Source organism: Pan paniscus, chromosome 9 (assembly GCF_029289425.2).
Source record: "Pan paniscus chromosome 9, NHGRI_mPanPan1-v2.0_pri, whole genome shotgun sequence".
NCBI lineage: Eukaryota > Metazoa > Chordata > Mammalia > Primates > Hominidae > Pan > Pan paniscus.
Window position 1 is genome coordinate 47,881,866 of NC_073258.2, and position 21,227 is coordinate 47,903,092.

A 21,227-nucleotide genomic window follows, 5' to 3' on the forward strand; every position below is an offset into this window, starting at 1 on the left:
AGGGGAGAGAAGGGGAGACAAGTGAATCTGATTTCACTTCCTTTCTCTCACCTAGTCCCCATTCCTGATCTGCCCCCAGCCTTTCTGCTCCAAGTGCACCATCTGCAGGCGGTCCCAGCCCCTGGCATTCAGGAGCCAGTGGACAGCTTGGAGAATGGGAGGTGTCCTCAGGCACCCTGCCCAGCCCCAGCCTTGACTGGTGCTCTTTCCCTCCTCCCTCTGCGGGCGGAGGGGGAGTGAGTGTCCCCACCAGGTGTGGTCAGCCCTTGGTCAGGAGCCCATAGGCACCTCCCACTAGACAGCCCAGCCCTGGTCAATGCCACACCGGTGGCTCTGGGAACTCAGCCCAGGAACAATGGGGCCATTCACTCAGCCTGGGCTTCACACAATGACCCTCTTGGTCTATCTCCATGGCTAGACGGTGTGTGAGTGAGAGTGAGTGTGAGAGAGAGAGAGAGTGTGTGTGTGTGTGTGTGTGTGTGTGTGTGTGTGTAAGAGACAGAGGGGAACTGGAGGTAACTAGAGAGCCCAAACAGAGGCAGGAGAAAGAGTAGCAACCAGGGATTTCATGATATTTATGCCGGTATCTATCCTATGTGCCAGGCACTGTACTGGGTACTTGCATTATCTTCACAACAGCCCTGTGAGTCAGTCCCAATAGAAGCCCCATTTTCAAGCTAAGGAAACCGAGGTAGGGTCATAGAAGTCAGAATAATAGGAACATCTTGGTGGTGGTATCCTCTAGTTTTATTTGGGTGGTGGTCCCATGGGTGCATACTTATGCAAACATTCATTGTGCTGTCCACTGAAGAGTTGTCCATTTTGTTGTCTGTAAATTGCATTTCAGTAAAAAATAAAATAAAAATGATGTTGCATCAATTGAATTAAATATTACCCAGCCCTGATTAAAGAATGAGGAAGCTCTTTGTATGCTAATATGCATCTCCAAGATACACTATTCAATGAAAAAGAGCAATGTGCAAAACATTGTTTTGCAGGTAGTATGCAAACACATATTTTATGTTTGTTATTTATTTATTTATTTATTTATTTATTTATTTATTTATTTATTTTGAGACAGGGTCTCTCTCTGTCACCCAGGCTGGAATGCAGTCATGAGATCATGGCTCACTGAAGCCTCAACATCCCGGGCTCAAGTTATTCAAGTTATTCCTCCCGTTCCTCCCATTTCAGCCTCCCGAATAGCTGAGCTTTTTTGTTTGTTTGTTTTTCTTTTTTGTTTTTGGTGAGATGTGGTTTCGCCATGTTGCCCAGGCTGGTCTCAAACTCTTGAGCTCAAGCAATCCTCCTACCTCAGCTGCCCAAAATGCTGTGATTACAGGCATGAACCACCATGCCCAGCCCTGCAAACGCATATTTTAAAATACCGTCTATACAAATCTGCTTGTGCATGTAGATTATCTCCAGACAGACACGGAGAAACGATGCTTCCTCTGGAAGAGCAGCCACGTGGCTGAGACAGAGGCAGGAGGAAGACTTTCCGTGATATACCCTTTTTCTTAACCCATGGGAGTGTATTACTTATTCAAAAATTAAGTGAAATTAAAACAAACAATAAAACAGTGCCTGAGTTGCTGATTCCAAGGCCATTATATCAATTGCTTCAATGCACTTAATTCCAAAGCAAATGGCCTCTCCACTCCTCCCACTCCTTTCCAGCCCGTCTCCCTTCCTCAAACCCAACCAAACTGCACCTGGTTGTGGCTGTCCAGCTGGGGAAAGTTCATGGCTGGTCTCCACCATGGACCCTCCAGAACCCACTGCTGTCTGAGAGCCAGGCGGCTGGGCCAGAGCTAGAGCCCTCAAGAAGCTGCTAACCTCGAGAGCCAAGTGCCCCACTGGCTCCTGAATGCAATGAGTGCCACAGGGTGGCTGACAACTCACTGGGACCTTCCAGCTCAGGGTGACTCCCCAGGTCCCCATGCAGCCCAGTGGTCTCCACCTTACTGTCACTGCCTCCCAGGCTCCCTCCATGGGTCAGCAGGCAAACCCAGCCCAGGCCTGGTCATGAGGAAGATCCCAGGTCCAGAGGCATACCGAAAGTCGACTGTCAGGCAATGAGTGCAGCGAGAGGCAGCCTACTAGAGGAATCCAAGGCTTTAGCTGACCACAGCTGAGCCTGTGGCTTCTCAAAAAGAGCCAGCTTGGTTTACAGTCCTGGGTTCAAATCCCAGTTCTGCCATTTCCTGGCCACCAGACCTCAGACAAGTAACTTCGTCTCATTGTGCCTCCATTTTCTCATCTACAAAATGAAAACAGTGACACCCACCTGTTGGGATTATTGTGCCAGGGAATGAGATGCTGATGACCCTAAGTCCTGAGCCTGTAGCAGAGTAGGTGAATCTGAAAGAGAAACACTCACCACCACTGAGAACCATGATCTAAGCAGAGCTTTAGAGCAGTTTACAAAGTGCTGCTTGGGCGCAGCCTTCCAGAAGGAGGTGATCGAGAGGAAGGCCCTGCCCCAGCTGGGGCCCCAGGTCCCTCCTGGGCTCCTCCCTGACTGTGGGTTGTCAAGAAGGGTGTTGACAGGCCAAGGGGGGCCCAGGATGTTGAAGGATTTGGGAATTTGATTGCGGGTCTTAGGGCTGAGAGGCTGTAAAGCTCATGGGGCCAAGGGGCCATCTCCAGGTATCCAAGAGTTACCATGAAAATAATAATAATAATAATAATAATAATGGGAGTTTGGGAGGGCCAGGGTTCAGTGCAGCATATCACCATCACCTACCTGGCTTTCCTTATCACACCAGATTCCCTGGGGTGAAACTGAGTTGCTTTGAGCAAATCGCTGAACCTCTGAGACGTATCTGTGCAGATCCCATGGACATCCACGCCTGCACTCTCTGTGGACTTTCTGTGGACGCTGGTGGTAGCAGCAGTACCTGCCTCCCTCACTCCCTGGGGTGGTGTCTCATTGCCCTCTGCAGCCCCCACTCGGCCAACATGAAGGGTCACCTCTGTGTCTGGGTCTTATGGTGGATGTGGGAGAGGTGACCATACACAAGCAGCTGCCCCTGCGGTGAAGGAGCTCCCAGGCCAGTGCAGTGGGGGTGGGCAGGGGTGGGGCAGACAGGCCAGAAAGTGAGGAACCAGGCCACACAACAAATGCCAGAACCAAGGAAGAATCAAATACCCTGGGACCTAGAGGAAGGGATTTGTTCTACTCATAAAGGGAATCCCCTGCAGACCCCAAGTCCCCTGGCACTGGTCCACTTTGAGTGTCACATCAACTGCTCCTGTCAACCACAGGGCAGCCAGGGAGGAGGCAGGGAGGTGAGATAGACAGTAACATCTCTGTTCTGCAGGTGAGCACACCGAGGCTCAGAGAAGACAGCTGGCTCAGAGCTAGAATGGAAGCCCAGAGTCCCAATGCCTGGGACCGGCTGCTCTTCAGCAGTCCTTTGGCCACTTAATACGTCCCCACCCCACAGGACACCTTTCCAGGTCACTGGCTGCACCTGGCCAGGCCCAGCTCCTTTTGTGTAGGTAAGAAACTCTTCACCACCCAGGGTCCTTCCATGGCAGGTGCAAACTATAAACAGGCCCTTCTCTGGGATGACTACAGTCTCCGCATACCCTAAAATAGCCCTGTCCCTCACCCCTACCCATGCCCCCACTCAAATCTGAACCAGAAATGCTGCCTCCAAAAGGCCCCTGTAATGACTCATCCATCCAACAAGCACCACTGAGTGCCCCACCTCTGCCAGGTTCTCACTGGACCTAAGCATCCTGCAGAGCCTGAGAAGAAAATGAGGACTCTGGAAGGTTGGGGACACCAACCAGCCCATCTCCTAGGCATTCCAGAAAAGTCTTCCCTGGGGGCAAGTTATCTCTGCCTATCTCCAAAATCATTCAACTATTATTACTCAACTATTTTCCAAGCGGTCCCAGAACACATCTGTCCTACGGGGTCTCTTCACATTAATGATAAACTCTTTTTCACCCTCTAACAGAAAGACATCTTTTTAAAGGGCAAAGCCTTCCAACCGCAGCCTGAAGAGTCCTGGGCCAGGCTGTGGAAACAGCAAAGAGGCACATTCCAGGGTGGCTGGGTGCCTCACTGGCTTCCTGCCCCACTTCTCTGGCAATAGTGGTAAGGACAGTCAAAGAGCGGGGACTGCTGGCCAGCAAGTGAGGGTGGAGGGAGGGATGGAGAGCCCCTGGCCTGGGGTCTAGCTCCCGGGGCAGAGGGAGAATGTCAGGGGCCTAAGACCCAAAGGAAGAGTATTTAAATAAGAGAGATCTTTGTGTTGCAGATACCTTCTTCAACCCACTGAACAGATGGGGACCTAAGTCAATGACCCAATAACAGAGAAAATGCTGCCCCCTACCCCCACCTCCACTGCCCAAGTTCAGGAGAGCAGGCATGGCTGACATTCCCTCTAATCCAGGGATATGTTGGGGGTAGGAAGGTGTGATGGTTAATATTGAGTGTCAACTTGATTGGATTGAAGGATGCAAAGTATTGTTCCTGGGTGTGTCTGTGAGGGTGTTGCCAAACACACTTTAACATTTGAGTCACCGGGAGAGGCAGACCCACCCTCAATCTGGGTGGGCACAATCTAATCAGCTGCCAGCGAGTCCAGAATAAAAGCAGACAGAACAACATGGAAAGACTAGACTGGCTAAGTCTTCCGGCCTCCATCTTTCTCCTGTGCTGAATGCTTCCTGCCCTCAAACATTAGACTCCAAGCTCTTCAGCTCTTGGACTCTTGGACTTACACCAGTGATTTGCCAGGGCCTCTCAGGCCTTCGACCACAGACTGAAGGCTGCACCATCGGCTTCCCTACTTTTGAGGGTTTGGGACTTGGACTGGCTTCCTTGCTCCTCAGCTTGCAGATGGCCTATTGTGGGACTTCACCCTGTGGTTGTGTGAGTCAACTCTCCTAATAAACTCCTCTTGATATTTGCATCTGTCCTATTAGTTCTGTCCTTCTAGAGAACCCTAATACAGAAGGGTTTCAGTTAGACCACAAGAGCAACCTTCTGACTGTGACCTGGAAAAAGGCACCCAGGGCCTTCTGAAGGAGGAGCAGCTTTTACCCAAGGCCGCTGGGCCTGCTCCATGGATTTCCAAGTCAATCTGGTTGGAGGCAGAGGGCCGCCCTAGCTCACCTTTAGAGTCCCTCCCCTTGGGGAAGAAGAGCCCCTAACAAGGAAGTGGGAAGCAACTGGCTCTTCTCACCCCCGCTCTGGGCCTGGTTTAAATGAGGTGGTATGGGGGAGGTAATAGCACGTACTTCACAGGAGCAAGGGACATAAATGTGTAAATAAATCCTCTAACAAAGTAACACGCACATGGCAGATACTAAATAAACACTAGCTATTATTTTATTTTATTTATGTTTTATTTATTTTTTAATTTTTTTTAGACGGAGTTTTGCTCTGTTGCCCAGACTGGAGTGCAATGGCACCATCTCGGCTCACTGCAACCTCCACCTCCCAGGTTCAAGCGATTCTCCTTCCTCAGCCTCCTGAGTAGCTGGGATTACAGGTGTGCACCACCACACCCGGCTAACTTTTGTATTTTTAGTAGAGACAGGGTTTCACCATGTGGCCAGGCTGGTCTCGAACTTCTGACCTCAAACGATCCACCCATCTCGGCCTCCCAAAGTGCTGGGATTACAGGCGTGAGCCACCTCGCCTGGGCACTAGCTATTATTTTATTATTATGGTTTCAAGACCACCTGTGAAGGGTCCCTCTGCCAGCTCCTGCCCATGTTCCCACAATTATTGACTCCCTCTGCCAACCAATGATACCTCTGCTCAAACTTGCAAAAAAAAAAAAAAAAAAAAAAAAAAAACAGAAAAATCCTGGGTTCCTGCAAGGGCACTCCAGGTCTTGTTTGTAGATGTGCAAAGCCTTTGGAGCCAGACGTGGATAGTGGAGGACAATGGCGGAGAGAGGAGACTTTGGCCCCCAGGGAGAGCTGCAGGCAGCAGACGAGGGATAGGGTTGGCCTCAGCAGGAGTGAGCAGACAGAGGTGGTGCTCAGACAGGCTGGAAAGAGATTAGAGGGCTCATTAAAGCCAGGGGTGGACACAAAAGCATCCTACAGCCCCACAAGTACAGGCCCTTGTTTCGAATGTGTCTTACAAAAAGGAATAAATGAAAATAAGTGAACTCTGACAAGTGGGAAAATGTTAAGGGCATGCAGAGGGAATTGTCAGCACCTCCGCATGGTGCCAGAGAACAGGACCCGCTCCAAGCTGGAGGGAACTTCCCAGAGCCTTTCAGCTAATGCCAGCTCTCACCACTCCCTCAACAACCCCCTGGCCCCTTCACTCTAGGCCCCCTTCCTGCAGGGAGGAGGGGGAGCTCTCGGGGCACACGCCTTTGAGGCAGGGCATGGTGATCTCCTTTCTCATCTGCCCCCATCCCCACGCCCTGGGACAGCACAGTGACCTCAGTGGCTGCTGATGGGTCAACAATTTCCCAGAAGACCAAACTCAGGCAAAGTGCCATTTAACATGCTAAGCAGCCCTAGAGTCTGCACAAACCCTTTGTAAGCCCCACCCTCCACCTGCCGTTTTGACACTGACTCAATGCCTGTGGCTTCCAGAGGTGGCCCTGGCACCAGTCCTTCTGCTAGGCTAATGCTGACGCCACCACAGGACTCCCCCTTGGTCATTGCTGTGGGGCTGTTGGGCCACCGCTTTTCTCAAGATGGCCTGGGCTACCCTGCCTGATGTCACCCCAGGTACCACAGTCTGGGCTGTTGCCATCCATTTTAGAGGAGCCACTGAGGCCTGCTCTCCCCATCTCAAGCTCCTCTGTTGCTGAGCAGCTACTCAGCTTTGGCGTCTCATTCCAGTTATGCCTTTCCAGCTTTGCCTCCAGTGAAAGTGGAATCCATCCCCTCGCTTTTTACACCCCGCCCACCTCCGTTTTGTGTCTTTATATGTTTACGCACCTGCCTCTCCCACTAGACTGAGAGCTCCTTGAAATCAGAGTTCTAGTTCACTCATCTCTTAAGCCCGGGGCCTAGTTCAGGGCCGGACTCCTCATAGTAGGTGGTCACTAAGCAGCCACCAAGCGAATCGCAGAGGTGACCATGCAGTGCAAGGTCAATGTGACCCAGCAAGAGAATTCTTCCAATGGACCCTGAAGCCGGGCACCAGGAACTTGAGCTCTGGCCTCATCCCACCAACCCTCCCATGCATGATGGGAAGGCAAACGCCAGCCTTTGTCCTTTGTATAGAGGACCTCAACCTGAGCCTTGGATGGGGAGAGACTCCCCCTGTCCTAGGGACAAAACCTTGTACACAGGGCTGCAAAAAAGCCTGTCTGGTTACTCACCATGCCGCCCGCCGGCCCCTTCTCTTCAGGGACAGAGAAAAGGTGCAGATCCAAATGCCAACGTGAGTGGCCCTACCCCACTGAGGCCCCAACTTACAGTGAGTCTACTGCCTCGCCCTTACCCCCAAGGGCTGCCTGCAGAGGGGGCTGGCTGCCCTGTGCTGACCTCGAGCCACACCCTTTGCACAGAAACAGACTCTAGCAGGAGGCGGCGGGGAGGGAGGCAGGACAGGGCCCAGACAGTGAGACTTGGCTGTGAGGCAGGAAGAAGGCTCAAGAAAAACCCCACTGGGCCTGCAGGTCCGCAGACTGCGTCCTTGAGAAGAGCCTCAGGTATGGCTCTGAGAGTCCCACGAGTGACAAATTGAGAAGGTGTCCAGGTAGAAAACTGTTAATTAAAAATAAATAATAATATAAAAATATGTAATAATAACAAGAGCTGTAAATTTGGAAAAGGAGAAGGTGACTTTATTTCTTGTAAAGGATTACAACTGCAAGGTGGCCATCCCACGGGCTCAGAAGCACAGCTTCCAGCCAAGACCAGAGACAGGTATTTCAAAGAAGGAGAGGTTGGGGTAGGAGCTTTATGCTGAAAGGGTTGGCTGAACATAAACATTCATCAGTTTACAGGAAGAGAAAGAGCTGTGAGTATTCATGAAGGTGGCCCTGACACATGTATATTGAACAAACATGTGTATTACAAATGACCTCTGTTTGCATTGGGGTGGAGATTTAATATGGAAGTGTATTACCATTAGGCCCTATAGGTCAAAGGGGCTTTTCAGGACACAAAGGTGCATGAATGCACAATCTCTGTAAACTGACCAGAGTCGGTCCATGGTCGGTGGCCAACTTATCAGGAGAACGCTACCAAAATCAGCCTCTTGTCCAATCAAAGCTGTAGCTATGGCTGGTGGAACAGGGGCTCAGGCAGTCAACATCTGTGAACTGTGATGAGCTGTAATTGTCATAATATTGCTTATCTTGAGGCCAGTGCTTGTTTAGCTGCTAGAGAAAAAAACCTCGTGGCCATTAGAACATAGTTTATTCTTTAAGTATAGATAGTGTGTGACTTACCCTTGCCTGGGGTCCTGTTTATAATTTGGTATATTATTTCCAAAATGATTCTGTCAGTCTTATGACCTCTATTTTCACATTAATGCTTGTCAGTTGTTGTGTCTAAAGTTTGAAAAGGAGGGGGATACAACCAGATGTATCTGACCTCCTGTCCTGTCATGGTGAGGAACAAAGTTGTAAGGTTTTTCTAGGGACCCCCTTGGCCAAGGCAGGGGTCCATTCAGTCAGTGGGGGAGCTTAGGATTTTACTTTTAGTTTACAAAGCAGACACTGGTTTTTTTGCTGGATCACTCATTCACTCAACACACAGGAAGCACTCAGCAAAGAGTCCCAATCCCTCCTCCATGGAGGCCATTGTCCAAGGGGGCAGGGAAGCATACGAATCACTGATTATGCAGCAGGCACCATGCTAGAGGTAATGTAATCATTTCTTGCTTTGGAAGGACAGAAACAGGGAGGGAATCTTATTATGCTTTTAAGCAGAGATGCACAGAAGCTTGAGGTTGACTCAGGTCAGAGGCCAATGTGCCTGAGACCCAGGTTTTCTAGTAACTGACATCAAGTGGGAGAAAGATTTTGTAACCACGATGGAAAGAAGTTCTCTTTTACCAAGCACCTATTATGGGCTAGGTGCCATCATTTCATTTGCATTGACACCCTGGAAGGTGAGTTCCTCCACTCTCAGGTGGGGAAATTGACAAGCTGCATGCATTTTATTAAAGTTTATAAAGTATTTTTGGATCTATGACTGCATTTCACCCTCACTAGATCCCTATGAGGAAGGCACTGGTCTCCCTTATTTGGAGGATTCATAAACTGGGGCTCAGAGAGACAAAACATGACTTCCCCAAGGCCAAACTGACCTCACATCTAGAACACTTTGCTGCCCCCTTACACATTGTAATGAATGGCCAGGCCGAGGGTTTAGAAGACAGGCTACAGGGCTGTGAAGGCACTAGGCTGGGAGGAAACAGACCATCATAAGTCATCAGCGGAAAGGAAACTCCTGCCCTTGGCTTCAAAAAGCCAACTGTGGGCCACCAGGGAAGGGCCCAGGCAGACGTTGCCTTAAGAAGCCTTCGGTGCCCTGGTTGACTTTAAGGGCTGACAGGTCAATGAGGGGTTACAGCAGAGGGCTCTTTGGCCTTTAGGTGGCACAAAAAGAGTGCGTGGAAAAAGATGGGCAACCCATCCTGTCCTCCACTCTAAGGACAGATGGCATTGTCAGTACTGGGGGCACTTCTGAGGGCTACACTGTGAGAGGGCACAAAGTGAGCATTGCCCCCTTCATCCAATAGGTGCCTGGAAGGCCCTACTCTGAGTAAGGTACCATCGCCATCAACCCTGAACTGAGCCTCGAAGAACCCAACACCATAGATGGGCCCCACCCCAGGTGGAGGGTGCAGACAGTATACTCGAAAGGAAAGGAGGTGATGGGAAGGCCTGGCTTCTCACAGAACCTCAGCCAGGTTCCTTCAAGATAGAAGTGAAAGACAAAAATCCAGGCAGTCAGAAGAATGGTCGTGGTATGAGGGGACATCCCCTGAAACATGAATAATGGCTCCAAAGAGAATGATGGCAGACACTGGGAGGGTGTGCAGGAGCAAGGGGGCCATGGGGGTGCTGGGATCCATGGGTGGAACCAGAGACCCCAAACAGACACCCAGGGCCAGTTGACTTGACCTGGGCCTCTCCTCCATGTATGTACAAGCTCCACTTCCTCCTCCATGCTCCAGCATCGCTTGGTCTTGTGTTGCTTAGCCTACTAAGCTTGTCCAGGTCACTCTGCCCGACCTCACCATGAGCCCTCCCTACTCTTGTCCCTTCTGCTTAAGGAGCCAGATAAAACAACTACAGATTCTTGTGCCCTGGGGCATAAGGGAAACTGTGGATGCCCAGGGGAGAGAAGGGGAGAAGCCTGGGGGTGGCAGGAAGATGGGTGTTAGTAGCCCCCACTTCAACATAAGAGGGCAAAAATCCAGACTAACACAGAAAACAAACTAGATCAATGTTTCCCACTGAGATCAATGTTTCCCACTGAGATCAATATTTCCCACTGTGTGTTCCACAGAACAAGTCACCAGGAATAAAGGGTTCTGTGGTCCAATAAGTTTGGGAAAAGCAGAGGTAAGCAGATTTCCATAGCAGACTTCCCAGGGCCTTTAATGTGCTAATACGCATGGCGAATCTCCAAGAGGGAGGCAGAGCATGCGGCGCAGCCCAGCCTTATGTGACCAAGGAACCCTTTCATCACAGTGGATTTCTCAGGACCAAAGTGCTAGGGAACATGCTTTGGAAAACAGAGAACTAGACCAAGGCGATCCAGATTCCAAACTGAGTTTTTAGTCTCATGTGGGATTCGGTGATCGAGTGGGGTAGACAGGGCTAAGACTTAGCTCTTCTACTCTCTCAGGAGGCACTTTGTCTCTCTGGGCCTCCATGTCCTCATCTCAATAATGAAACCTGCGCTGCCCAACTGCCGTCTCCCAGGATTCTTTTGAGGATCAAAGCAAATACGTAGACCCCTTTTAAACTACAGCTCTGTAAACCAAGGGGCATAAAAGGCAACCTCCCCTTGAAAAGACAACGTATACCACAACATGATTTGATGTACAAAAGCTCTCTTTACAAATAACTTTTAAAAGAACTTATCCATTGTATAAAGCAAGATCCACCTATGAAAGATAAAGATGAAGCAATGGCAAAAAAGCAAAGGCAATGGCAGAGAAAGCCCTATGATGTGTGGAGCATAGTGACAGAAAGAAGATGCTGATGGTGCCTAGGGCCCTGGGTCTGAGTCTGGTCTGCCCTGGACCTGCTGTGTGGCATCAGCCAAGTCTCTCCTTTTCTTCCATGCATGAGGAGGTTGGGCAAGATGACCCCCAAGGCCCACCCAGCCCTAAAGTCAGAACTGAAGGCTCCCACACTGCTTTGGGCAGCCCATCCCCCCAGGGGATCTGTCCAGGTGAATATCTGAAAGGTGTCAAAGGGAAAGGACAAAACTGCTCCAGGAGAAGCTCCATGGGGCTAGCCAAAGTAGCCAAATCTGTCCACAGGCATGAATTTGGCTATGAAACTAGAGATGAGCCAAAAATCAGAAACGGTCCATGCAGAAAGAGAATTGGAAAAGCTTCCTTCCCCACAAGAGTTTCTGCCCCATCTACTTAGGCCTCAGCCCCTTCCTACAGGATGCAGAGGTGACCAAGGGTAAAGAGGGAGAGGCCAGGTTTCAGCCTGGGTTGCTATAGGATCCCCTTGAGGGAAACAGGTCCTCAAAGTACAGGATGTCATAAAGTCTAGTTTGATGGATGAGGGAGCAAGCAGCCCCCTCTCGAGAGTCCCACGGATTAGAGGGACATCCTGCACCTGCTTCCGCTGAGGGCTTCCCTCTGACACCATGCATGTCACTTTCGCTATTTTTCACAAGAGTAAGAAAGTTCATTGTAGACTTGGTGCAGTCTACAATTACTGCTTGGGATGCTGAGGGACAGTCATAAAGAGTGCTGTATCCTTTCTGTACAACAAAAGAGCAGTCTGGACTTGAGTACTTGAGCCCTGTGCTGTGTGTGTGTGTGTGTGTGTGTGTGTGTGTGTGTGTGTGTGTGTGTGTGTGTGTGTGTGTATACATGCGCACATTCATGTTCAGCAGAGATATTGCTTCCCAGCCCTAGGCTTATGTGAGGAGGGTAAGCATATGGCAATGAGGTCAGGAGACAACCTGAGATCGTCTGGCACTTAGTGATTCTGTCTGGGGACATAGCAGGTGCTGACAGAATCTATCACTCTGCAAATGTACAGACTCTGTGTGACAACAACGTATGCAACAGGGTCTCCAGGGTGTGGAGAAGCTCTTGCCTTATGGGTGAGCATGAACAAGGAACAGAGAGTCAGCTTGTGATGCAGTGGGTGCGTCTCTCCCCACAGGAGCATATGGGGGCTGTTGGATTGGAGATGTATGTGTTTGTACACACATGCACATTTGAGTGTGTTGGTGGCAGCAGCCTAGAATTCTGGCCCCATCTCTGAACCAACTCATTCTAGGACCTTGGCCATGTTGCTTTCCCCCTTTAGGATCTTGGCCTCCTCAGCTATAAACAGGAGGGGCAGACCACATTGTTCAAGTTCTGCAGTCTGATCTCCTGAAGTGTGTGTGGGTTGGGGGGTGGAAGAAAAAGAGGAGGGGATGCAGCCCCAACAGGGCAGAGCCTTCTCCCCCTACCCTTGCCACAGCAGCCTCTCCTGGCAGCAGGGCCCCAGCCTTCCCAGTGGAGGGCAGAGGAAGAGAAAAATCTCTCCCATGGGAAGGTAAATTTCATTGACTGCCCATGAAATGCTCAGGATACACAAGCCAAGAAGCCCTCACCTGCTCAGCCCCAGCAAAGGGGGCTGAGTTTGGGGATAGAAGCACTTGGAATGGGGGTTGGAATTTCAGAGCCACGAGCCTGGCCTGAGGCTGGCATCATCTCCCCAGAACCACATCCCACTCCCAGCAGCTCCGGACTAGTTTCCAAGCTACAGGGGTGAGAGGCGGAAAGCGTTAACCCCTTGCCAGCCAGAAAAGCTGCCCTGGCTCATCACAGTCAGTATCCTGCACCTCCCACTAACTTGAACTGCCTGACTCAGAGACTGGGGGACGCTCCAAACAAAAAGGGATGGAAAAGCTAAACTACAGCACCCTGAGCTCCCCTCCAGCCAGCCCTAGTTAAAGGTCATAATGAAGGGACACTTTCCCCAATGGACCTCCTTCTTCGACCACCTTTTCCTTTTCCTTTTTTTGTCAGGAAGACTTTAATTGAGTCTCCTTGGGGAAAAGCGGCTTCTTCTAATTCAGCTCTTAATTAACCCAGCACACCCCAAAGAGGCTGCAGAACTACTCGTAAATTAAATATGAAAAGCATTATTTATCTAGGCACAGCCTTCCAAGGGCTCTGATTCTGACGTTTATAGTTAATAATGAAGATGGATTTGGAGGGAGAGTCGGAGAGGAGAGAGACTATTGCCTGGGGAGAGAATGGAGCCCGCGGGCCTGGTGAGTGTCTTCCAGGGTTGGGGGAATGTAGTCCTCTCAGGCCAAGGGACTGCTTGCCTGGATCTTTGGAAGGTGAGGGAGGATCAGTACAGGTTCAGGGATCTTGCAGGGTTATTGGCCGAGGCCCTCTCCCACTAGCCCGAGACCCCTCTCCCTGCCCCATGCCTCATTCCCCTGCCTAACCATTCTCCTCCTTGCTCCCACCCTGTCTCCAGCCCACCCCTAATGGAAGAAAAGGAAGATGGGGGGAGGGGGGAGCAAGAAACACAGGTGAGAGAACTGTAATGATTCTTTATATAACATCAATTGCTCAGGAAAAGGCAGCACTATGACTCTCCTTCCTTCTCAGGGCCTTCGCTGCATCTCTAGGAGCTCCCACCCCATGTAGTTGCATGTTCCCAACTCAGTCCAGGTATAGGAGTTCAACTTCCCATTCTTAGAAAACCACAGGAAGGAGGGTTCTAGTTTGGGATTTGCTCTCTCTGGAGTCCTCAGCCTCATTTTTCCTATAGACGAGTCTGTGTTCATGTCTTCCTATGCCTTTTTCCTTCGGCCTCTTTGGCCTCTAGAGAAAGGAGTGACATGTGCCTTGGCTCTCCTAGGAAACCAGTCCCACTTTAAAAGGTTACTATCCCTCCAGGCCTTGTCCAGCTGATCATTTCAAGGGCACTCACTGAGTTCCTCTGCCACCCACTCTAAATTAGGTGCAACACTAAACTCAACGAGGAGCACTAGACATAGGCTCAGCCCCCACAGAGCTTCCAATGCAGTCAAGGAGGACCTATGAGAAAGAAAAAGCATGTCAAGATGCGCCACATTTCCCAGGAAGTGTGTCTCTTTCATAGCAATGAGTCAACAATCCCAACTTTGTTCCACTACAGGCATGTAGGGGACAGGGCGTTAACAGAGACAGAAGTTTTAGCAAGGTACAGCTAAAGCCCTTGCTGCCTGGAAGCGGGACCCTGGACTCAGTAACAGTACAGACATCTGAGACTATTGTGTCATCACCTCTGCTAGGCTCCACTTAAGCAGCTTCTGTGCCACCTGAAAGCCTGGAGGTTGGGTGTTCTGGTGTTTTGATATCTAGACAAAGACAGCCTTCGACACCCAAAAGCCCTTACCAGGCACTGTCAACAACTAACACAGCAGAAGAACACCAAGGTGCTGAGCCTTGGGTTCAGGCTTCCCACTGCAGACAGACATCACCTAACTACCAGACATTCCATTCCACTGGAAAACTTCAAACACGATTTTTACAAATTCTCAACAACAAAACAAAAAAGCTGGCTGCAGACAAGGACAGCTTCTGCTTAGCTAAGACAACAGACAAGCCGCCAACTACGGAATTGGACAATCTCTACCCAAAACTATGCAATGAGATTAATTTTGATGCTTCAGCACCCTTTTTCTCTTTGCCACCAATCCTATCTATTGTTGTACTTTGACACTGTCTATCATCTAACTAGAGGATTTCTTACCCTACCTCCCTCATCTTGATCCTGTTATTTTTGACCTCCTGAGGTCTTCTGACCCTGAAGAAAAAATAATTCTCCAGTGTGTTTGTCTCAGCCCATAGCCACTGCTCTGTGTTTGACTGACAGCAAACATTTAATAACTGTTCTTTTAAATATTTTAGAAGGGAGCTTTCCTTCTAAAAGTCCTCTGTTTCCCTCCTATAATTAATCCCAAACTTAAATTTTTTTTAAAAATTGGACTTTGGCCCCATGTCAAGAATATACTTCTGTTTAGGTTATTTACAACCCTATCAGTAAAACTTAGCCCATCAGAAATGGAAACTCATATTGGAAATAGTCTTGCTGTAATGTCAATTTCTTCCCTTCTGACTGCTTCACCGAAAGTGTTTAACTCCACTCAGGAAAGCTTCCCACCATGAAGGGATAATAAAAACTGGATCCCTCATGTTGCAATAAATGACATTCCCAATATAGTCATATAGTCTGTGCCCCACTGGGAATCTACTTCTTTTGTGGCCATCAGGCTTATACCCACCTACCATATACTAACTTTTCCTGTTTTCAGGACAATTTTTAGAGACTTTCAGATATTTAAAATTACCACCCCTCTAGTAGATCATGTTCCCTGAAAAGAATGTCCAGAAACTTTCAAAAAGAGGGGAGCAGAGGCTACCTGAGAACTGTCAAAGGGGACAACCAAGTCTTTCTTTGTGCACAGTGTACAAACTGCAATTCCCACAGTAGGGATCCTTCAGCCAGAAGAGATGGTCCAAAACTTCTCCCTGTCCCTACTAAGACAACATCAATTATGCAACTTCTGGCTCTGGAAGCCAAACCAACCAGTTTAAATGTATATGCATAAGCCACAGTTGTCAGGGGTGATCATATGGTCCTTAATTTGGTCTTAGTTAGCTGAGGGGAATTTACACAACAGCAAACCTTTCTTGCTGCAGCCATGTAGACACTACAGACTCAAGTAGAACAGTCTGTAAGTAGGCTAAAAGAAAAAGCCACCTGGATCTCTAGAAAAAGATCAGCTGGATTTGGGACACATTTTCATTGTCTGGAGTTGATAATCCAGGCTCCTATCTTCAGGGCCTATTATAAGAACCAATAGCAATCTTTGTTTCTGGTCACTGCCTGTGTTGCAGCTGGCTGGTGTCTTCTATTCAGAGTCTTTAATGCTACTGTGCAGCTTTTGTCACATCAGAAGATCAAAAAACTCACCCTGCCACAAAAGGAGCAGGAGAGACTAACTCATCCAACGACAGACTGCAGTCTCTGAACAACCTCCTAATCAGCAAAATGCTGGCAATGGTGAAGACCCGAATATCACAGATTCATGTTTTGCAGCTTGGCTTTGCCCTTGGCCAAAAGGGATCACTGGGGAAGAGAAAAGCAGCCCCTGCCAGGGACTGACTTGGCACTCTCAGTTAGTCCTTAGTGTTCTCCAAGTCACAAAAATGACCAGACATCCTCTGATCCTGGCTAATACAAGTGACTGCAGCTTCTTTACCATTTATGGCCTTCACCTCGCTCCATTCCTCCTGCCTTCCGGATAAAACATATTAAGACACATTTCTTCCCTTTTCCCAACAGCATGCAATTCACAGCAAAGGCCTGCTTCCTTGAGTCCTTGAGTCCCAAAATCACCTAACCAAACTCAAATCCTATAAGAGGTCCTTTCTAACACCCTTTTGCCAACACTCTCCATATTCCTCATGAGGTGCATTTACCCTTTGTTGCAATGGCCAATAAACCAACTTTGTTCAGCTCAAGTGTGTTTCTGGTGGCCTTTAGCTGGAGGGCTAAATGCAATGACAGATACAGAAGCAACTTGACAAAAGGCAGACGTCGGAGTGTGCTATGAGACGTGGCTCTGTTCAAGTGGGAAATTATATTAATATAGAGAGGAATTATTAGGCTAGCACTGAAAGTGAAAAAGGTATCTTGCAAGCATTTCTGGATATGACCACGTTTAGGGCTGGAGGAAAGTGTTTTCTGCCTTTTTGCCAGACAGGAAAACAACTATTTTGATCAACAAGATAACCAGGGACCCGAATATGAGAAAGAGAAAGACATTAAGACTGCTGATGTTGTTGACTCGCCAGAGTGAGAGTGCCTGGGGCAGCGAGCAGGGGTTTGTGCAGAAGACAATGGCTGGGATCCCATGGGGAAGGGCTTGAGGGTAGATAAATAATGTGTTCCGCCTGGGAGCTCGGGGATGGCTGGCACCCCAAGCAACACTGCCTGCTGCCCTCCTGCAGGTCTGACCAGTCTCCTGGTGGTACCTGCTAGCTGGCACGCCTTACAAATGACTGTGGCAGCCAGCCTGCCAGAAGGGAAATACTCCCCCATCCCATGCTCCAACCCCCTACCCCACCTCACTCCCAGGGGTGGCAGGAGACTAAGAGTGAGGCAGGAGGGCTACCCACTCACTAAGCAGGAAAATGTTACCACCAAAACCATGCAGGAGCACGGAGAGGAGAGTCCATTTAAAAAGAAAGAAACCCATGATGATGACAAAAAAAATAGTTAATACACTTGAGAGTATAATGCCCTCCACAGCATCAAAAGAACATATCCAGAGGAATTAGACAAAAATCTCCCCTCTTGGCAAAGAGATAAACACCACAATTCGGCAAATACAGGAGGATACACGGGGACTTCCCTAGCCAGACTCATTTCCTGAGCCCTCCCTATCTAACGTTTCTTCTGAGTCTTCGTGTTCACCCTATCAAACACCATACCAATCTCAGACTGAAGGGCCTTTGCATTTCATTATAAAATGACCATGAAGCAGAAGTAGCTCTTGTTTCAAAAATGTCTTGTTTGACAAATGAGAAAACTGAAGGCTAGCAATATAACCCAGCTGATGATGACTGGAGTGTCCAATCCAGGTTCTTTAACCCCAAATCTATTATCTGCTTTTTTTTCCCACCAATGTCAACTCAAACACAGCTTCTGAAATCTGCATGGTCTAGATTGGGACCAGCTTCCCTTCTCTTTGACATGTTCTAGCATGGTGGGAACACCTGGGGTAAAACAGGTTAAAGCAGAAGTAAGCAGTCTACAGCGTGTCCAAGGCCTTTGCTATTAAGAAACATGTCAGATGCTGAACACGCATCTAGAGTATTATAGTCCAGGGCCTGGTTACCTCTTTTCCTTTCCTATAACATGCATTATGGATACATAATTACAGTAGTCAAGAAACTAAACCATTGGGTGGGCCAGCGCCCTTCTCCAGGGATTCTAAGAGTTATGTTTGCACATGCCTTATACCTTGTGAGTTATTTGGAATCCTCACTATAAAAAGTAAAATAGAGGTTTCTCTTCAAAGACTTTCCTCCTCATCTAATTAGAAATAAATAGTAACTTCTTTTAGAAACAAAATTTATTCAAAGACCTGGCTAATGTTCTTAAATATCTGCTAGCCGTAATAAAAAAATCAATATAGTTTATGTTCTTAGCTCCCACAGTTTAGCCTAAATATTTGCCCTGACATACTTATACTAGTCCAAACAAATATTAGATCATAGCCTGTTTCTCTTCCTTATTTAAAGATGTTTTTACCCTTCTGGACATTCTACAAGTTACTTCCTCCTTCTTTTGTTCTCCTCTGTCTTTGCCTCTTTTAAAAAGTTCTAAGTTACTAACCAATCAAAACAAATATAAAATATAAAGTCCTGTTCCAGCCAATAAAAACCAGACACAGCAGTAAGGTGGACACATCAGGTTATAAATGACCCTGTCTCCTTTGTTCAGTATACTCTCATGACAAAACTACTGACAAATATACCATTTCTACAAAAAATAAAAATGTCCTTACTAAAAAATTAAATGTATTTTCAAGTACTATTTCTTTACAACACCGAAAAACAAGTATTTCTAACATCACAAACCACACACTAGCCTGGATTTGTTTTTGCATCCCAAGCACTATTTCAGGTACCTTCAATTGCCATTGGTCACCTAGCTTTCAGAATTTATTTTCCAAAGCTAAGTCTGCCATGACAGGTGCTAAGGTATCCCTTTGAAATTCTTGGCTTTTCTAGCTTGGGGTAGTTAGAAGCCATCATGTTTCAATTCCTAGATTGCTTTTTAGGAAGTTTCTAACAGATCTCAGTTTGCATTTCTAGGTGGTCATTTTACAAGTTCAAACTCATATTTTTCATTGCTATTCCTTATACAGAGCTGAAGTGCTATGGGGGCTTTCTAGAAAAGTGACCTTTTAAAATGGAGTCTGGATCTCATTCTTAGCAGAAGCATCAAGGGGACACCTTCATAGCATTGCAAGGTCAGTGACTTAGGTCAGCATCAAACTCCCCACTTCCCATGCCCAGGCCTAACTTGGACTCACTCCCACCTATGGGACCCTTGCTCTTTTTCAGGAACTGGAAAGGAGGTACCCCTCAGATACAGGGCCACAGGCAGATAGATTTAACCTCTAGATTCATCCTATGCCTCATGAGGCTGAGGCAGGTCCCTCCACTGGGCCTCAGTTTTCCCTAAATGTGTAAGAGAGTGGGGTTTGGGCCACATGATCTCTAGGTCCTCTTCCGGCTCTGTGCTTCTATGACTTGGATGAAGAGAGGCAGATGAACAGCTCAATAGAGGAAGACAGCCCAATTTTTAAAAATCAGATTGACTTTTGCCATTCAGGTCCATTACCCCCTCCCTTTCCTATAGCTGCCAGCTGTTCAAACCCTCTAAACCCTAACCTCTTTAGGCAAACCAAATCTTGCCTAGATGGCTGCAGGGTCCTCTAAGACACCTAAACCCTGTGAACCTTGACCAACCCTACCCCACCCTGCCACCTAATTGAAAGAGCCTCAGGAGCTCCACTGCCTTCAGAACCTAATTTCTCAGGACAAAGACGTGCCCTTGAGGATGTGGCCTCTCCTCACCTTGTTGGGTGCACAGATACCAGCCTCCAAATATTCGCAATTCTCTTTTTGATCCCTCTCTCTCTCTCTCTCTCTCTCTATTGTCCTAACCCATGTTCCAGGTAAGAAAAAATTCTTCTCTATCCTAATGAGGGTGTTGCAGACACTCCACCTGTGACCCAGCCCCATCCCACAACTTGTCCTCCTATCTCCTCAGCTTGCTTCCCTACCAAGGCTCCAAGCTAGACCCAGTTCATGAAGGCAGAGAGGGTAGGTATCAGGCCGAAGTTGGTGGGTTCTTGCTCAAGGATGGTATTTCAGAACTAAAATCTGCAAGTACATTTTTCCTTTTCTTTTTCTTCTTCAGACCCCTGATCAGGAGGTGAGATTCCTTACACTTGGCCATATAACAGGATGAAATCCTGCCATTTATGGTAACATAGAAGATCCTGGAGGTCATTATGCTAAGTGATATAAGCAAGGCACAGAAAGACAAATACCGCATGATCTCATTCCTATGTGGAATCTAAAAAACTTGACTTCATAGAAATGGGGAGTAGAATGATGGTTACCAGAGTAACCCTTAGGGGAAGTGGGAGAGAGGTATACGAAGAGAGATTGATCAACAAAGTATAAAGTTACAGTTAGGAAAAATAAGTTCTGGTGTTCTATTACACAGTATGGTGACTATAGCTAATGATAATGCATTGTATATTTCACGATAACTAGAAGAGAGGATTTTGAATATTCTCATCACAAATAAATTATAAATATTTACAGTGATGGATATGCTAATTACCCAATTTGATCATTATACTATGTATACATGCATTGAAACATCACACTGTACCCTATAAGCATGTACAATTATTATATGTCAATCATAAATAAAACTTTTTAAAAAGAAGAAGTTAAGATTCCTAGAGGAAACTTCACCTCACCCTTTCTACCCCTACCCAAGCCAGTAGCCAGAGCACCTCACAACCAAGTTCCCAAAACCCATCTCCAGAATGACACATGGGGCCTTATCCTCTTCAGGAAGAACAAAATGAGCCCAGGCTTCCCCCTTAGGACCGCTATAATGTGTTCAAATGTTTTCCGTCGAAGAAACTAAGCTGCACAGAGGTCGAGACTTGCCAAGGTTATACTGCTAGTTAGCAGCCAAGACCAGACTTCAAACCCAAATCATCTGACTGTGAGGGTTCTTTCTTGGCGTCCAACCCAGATTAGAGGAAGAGCTTATTTCTCTGGTTGCTGTGGGGTGTACCCCACACTCAGGCTCCCGCCGGGATTGCCACAACTGTCCCTGCCGAGTCTGGCTGCCTCCAGGGATCTAAAACCAGGGACTTTGTTACCTTTTGTCCCTTGCTGTCCTCATAAGGTACTGATTGACTGATGGAGGCATGACTGGAAGACTGGCAGAAGCAGAAAGCAAAAC